At 37.8% G+C, this 4,812-nt stretch overlaps 1 long non-coding RNA gene across 1 annotated transcript in view; it reads left to right on the forward strand.

Moving 5' to 3' along the window:
* LOC119637769 overlaps nt 1–4,245 on the forward strand; it is a 4,776-nt gene extending 531 nt beyond the window's left edge. The window contains exons 2-4 of the long non-coding RNA XR_005247337.1: nt 3,486–3,630; nt 3,730–3,824; nt 3,886–4,245. This is a non-coding gene — a long non-coding RNA (uncharacterized LOC119637769). The remainder of the gene's footprint in view (nt 1–3,485; nt 3,631–3,729; nt 3,825–3,885) is intronic.
* Nucleotides 4,246–4,812: the final 567 nt, after the last annotated feature.

Genomic DNA, 4,812 nt, shown 5'->3' on the forward strand with positions numbered 1-4,812 from the left:
GTTCTCCCTTCAGTTTCCTCGGCTGAGAATGGTAAGAACACTCATCAAGAGGCCAATAAGACCCTTACGAAACGGAGTTATAGCAAAATAACCAAGGTTAAATCAAATACCTGAGAATCTGCAGACCCCATCGTACAGAAACGGCTATATTTTTCTCGCCGGCCATTTCAATATCAGACATTCTTTCTATGGGGAAACAGTAACGTCGAGCAGAGACAAGGATTTTGTTAATTCAATGAGTTCTAGCAGTTTTCGCTGCCTTAATAACGCGAATTGACTTTCCTTTTTTTCAGCTAATCGCCCTTATCTTCACCAACTCATCAATTTTCTTTTGCAATTGGCGTATTGAAAAATATCTTTCCTTTAACAGCCATCATTTGTCCATTAAATTTGATATTCGTAATAGCAGTGTCCGCAGGCCTTTGGTGCTCAAAATCCAATCATTCCAAGCCGAACTTAAAGCAGCAACCACGAATTTCTATGACGTCAGTTCTTTTTCGTCAAAACTTAGTGGAATTTCCACCTTGCTGCACTATACCGCAGACTTAACGCTGACAGAAAAAAAGTCAACAAGTATGCCTTCCCTGTCAATTTCAAAGAATATGTCCAGCCACAGAAAGTGTGGAAGGCTGCAGTAAGAAAGGCAAAAAGAAGGTACAATGCCCGAACTATAAATGAACTCTGCATTGAAGGTAACTTTGAACATATTTGGAACTTCATTAAGGGTTAAGATCCCGATCTACTTGTTTTCTCATCTGAACAAACGCTGCAGGACAATAAAAATTATCTAGACCTCCAAAAAAATCATATACTTCATAACTATCACGCCTCTCTCTTATGACGATTTTTCAAGGGTTTTGCATTCGAAAAAGAAACCCTCTGCTGCCGCTTGCGACGGCGTCAAACACGACATGGTTAAAGCCCTTTCTGTTCAAAGTCGACTAGCCTTGCTTGAGGCCATTATTATCTTGGACAACAAACACCTTCCCTGAAGAGTGCAGGTGCATTAAGATTATTCCGGTACTGAAGCCTGGCAAAAGTCACGATGATATCAATAACTTCAGACAGGTTGCCCTGATTTCAGTGCTACTTAAAATCACTAATTTGATGGTTACAGAAAGACACGTTGTCTTCCTTAATGCCCACATTATAAAATCGTCTCGTTCTTTCGCATATCAAAAACAAAAATCGACCAACAAGTACTTTAATGAACTCTCCATGCTAATAAAGAGTGAAAGAAGAGCACACAGGAAGGCCATTTCGCTGTCCCTTGACATAAGTCAAGGTTTTGATTGTGTCAACCTCAAGACAACAGAAAAGACATTGATGCAGTTTATTATTCCCCTTCCTTTAATTTCTTATCGAACGGCGTTCTGATCTTGGGGCTTAAATCAGTTGCCATGCAAGGTGGTTTGCCTCAATGTAGCTACTTAAGCCCCTTACACTTCAATCGGTTTACGGCCTATTTGCACCAGCTATAAGTTTGAAAAAAGTCACCTCGTCCAATATGCTGATGACTTTCTACTGGTTTCCGCGAGAGTATCCTTTGACCATGGCGTCAAAACACTCTTTTTGAAAGCAGGCCTCTTTTTCGAAGAATATGCAAAACTAAATCTCTGTTTTAATCCGAGCAAGACCAACGCAATCTATTTTGCAAAGGTATCAAACAAAACTATTAATCTTTTTATCAGTAGCATCAAAGTACACCAATGCAAGCCCTTCCTTTTTCTTGGAACTTTCATTAATGCCAGCTTAACGTTTGGCAATCGTTGCCAATCGTTGCGGGAAGATGCCGTCAAAAATTGTCCGTAAAACTCTAATGTCATCAAGCTACTTACTTCTAAACATGCTGGCTTACCCCCATGAAAAGCCCTTTTGATACACAAGTCCCTTGTGCAATCGAAAATTTAATTTTCACTTCCTCTGCTACCTGTAACCTTCTTGCCTATCTAGCTAAAAAAATGCAGTCCTTTGAAAATAGACATTTGAGGCTATGCTCTAGTCTCACTTCCTCAACCCCCTCCCACATTTTGCGAGATATATCTGGTGTATCAACAGTATAGGAAAGACCTCTGCTACTAACTGCTAATCAAGCTAAAAGCACTGAGGCCCTCTTTGTTTTGCAAAGTTGCGGCTGTGTATAATGGCCCATGTAGCTACATTTTTTGTTATCGCAAATTCAGGCACATTTTCAGATAATTAAACTGCTTTCCTGTCTGGAACTCTGTCGGCAACCAATGTCGTATGGATCTCAGCAACTTAGCTTCGCTCAACTCTATCGAAGGAAACATTCCATCATCACCTGCAAAAGTTCTGTGTAATGTGAAGGTACAGTTTTACCGCAACAATTGCTTCGAATGTGCCACAGACGGCTCTGTAGCTCCAGAAGTATCCAATTTTGCTGTTTTGAAATATCGCCTTGACGCGATCTCCACAGCCAAAATCCTTGATAATCTATCCTTCCCCCTTATTGGATTATTGGCCATTAAACTGGCAGTCAATCTACCTGTATCGAATGGGTGGGTACAAAAAGATTGTCATTTTCTCGAACATTAGATCTGCCCCACTCCGCATTAAAAAGCAAGACCCTGCAACTCAACATGTCTATGATATCCATGGCATGCTGAATAACCCATTCATTGAGCACTGCCATCCTGTCTGGGTTCCTGGTCATTGCGGTTTCTGTCTGAACGAAAAAGTTGACGTCTATGCACGTAAAGCTCAATTTGATGATGAAATCATATCTACGAAATAGCCGCCGAAGGAGGTTTTGTGTTCCATTCGATATACCATCGCCAGCGAACTTATTGAGGCATACATAAACATCCTAAGAGGAACACCGAATCGTCTTTTCTACAAAGTATTTTTACCCGTGTGCTTTAAATCCCTCCCGGACTCTCTTTTCTCGTCTTGGGAGATTAAAGTCCTCTACAGACTTATGACCAATCATACCTATGACGAAAGCTATCTGAAAATGATCTATCCACTTGACAGTGCGTTGAACCTATGGGTTGATCTTCTTGATCACAATGCAAATATTGTAGGACGGAGCAAACACCCAAAAGTTAACTGATTGCAGTCATTTCACGACTTCCAGCGCCTAAAGTTCAATTGGAAACGTAACGTAATGCATTGTACTTAATATAAATATCAATGAACGTACTCGCGCAGATGTGAAATAAAATCTTTTAGTTTTTAATTATGTATCTATAACACGTTTCGTTCTACGTTTTCTACGCACAGGATCCAATGAACGTGCGGGATCGTTTATTTTATAAGAGCTACTTTGAGATATGTTTTATTCAAGTTGTATTATTTTCCAAGATAGTTTGTGATATTTAGAGTTTATTTTCTTTTTTTTTTGATAGTAATGTGTTATGTTTTCTTTTCTTATTCCAGGTAAATGCAACGCACTTTGCAGTGTTGCAGAGTTTATTTTCTCTTTTTTTGGTCGTAATGTGTTATGTTTTCTTTTCTTATTCCAGGTCAATGCAACGCACTTTGCAGTGTTTCGTCGAATTAATAAACGGTTTACTTTTTCCTTAGCTTGTAAGCATGTACACATCTTTGTTTAAGAATCCTCGTTATTGTCTAATTAATATTGAAGACCATTTGACCGAGTGTGCTAAGGTAATTCCAACAGAAAATGATATAATGTACTTTCTTCTAGCTTTGCATACGATAGCATCTTTTTATATTTTATTATTAAACCTTTTCTTTTTTGTATAGCTGTGGTCATACCGAGCTTTCGCGAATGTTTAGAATTTTATGAAATATTTCAGGACTGTGAAAATTTTATATGTCAACCGCAGTGCAATTAATAGGTATTTAAAATGTATGCTTTAGCTCTTTATTCAAGGACTTGTAACAAAGTATATTTTTCAGTTTTTATGCAGGAGGATCTAAAAGTAAAAGTCAACTTGGTAAATATCTGCACTAACTAGGTCAATAGATCTTTGCACCCCAGGTAGCAAAGACGCCAAGCTTTTGAGTTTTAAATGGCATCAACAACTTATACTCTTTAACAACATTAATACTCTATTGGTCCAATTCAAATCGTTATTAGCATGCAAAGCTTACGGGTCTTTCATTAAAATTTCGGACTTGGCTTGCAAGAACATTGCCAAAGAATTGCGACCTAATATTATCCGTATTAGTTCCAGGTCGATTAGTCAGAATGAGTGTTTTTGGTGCATTCGACGTATGGCTAAACCTACTCATGTTTCGCAGCCCATTAAATATACGAAGACACGAATAAATGTAAAGCATTTTTTCAATTTCTATGCTGAAGTAAAAAATATATGAGTAAAACTGTTTTTTTTGCACAAAAAAATAAATAACAAAAAACAAGGATTCTTAAAAATAAGATTGTGTTTTTATATGCGATTCGTTACGAAATTTTTAAGTGTCTTAAGTGACTTTTTTGAATATTTTCGATAAAAGTGTTGCATTGAGTTGACGTGTTTTTCCACCTGAAAATCGAGATCAACAATTAAGAATAAAGCATATCGTTTGCTAAAACGAAACAATTCAGCCAGTTGCAATTGATATTCTTAAGGATATTGACAGAACAAGCTGTTAATTCGCCCCATGACTTTTGTTTTACGTTTACCTTATTTGAGAACATGAAATGTTTTCATCACTTAGAGAACTAAAGCTGGCGAAGACGCACTTCTTTTCGTAGGCGGAACGCTGTTCGAAGGACCTTTACTAAATTCAAATTAATTCCCGATAGAAGAAAGACCTTATTAAATAAGTTTGGCAAGTTACGCTGAAATTTCAAATGAATGAGATCGTCTATGCCTATGCCAA

This window comes from Glossina fuscipes, unplaced genomic scaffold, assembly GCF_014805625.2.
Source record: "Glossina fuscipes isolate IAEA_lab_2018 unplaced genomic scaffold, Yale_Gfus_2 61, whole genome shotgun sequence".
NCBI lineage: Eukaryota > Metazoa > Arthropoda > Insecta > Diptera > Glossinidae > Glossina > Glossina fuscipes.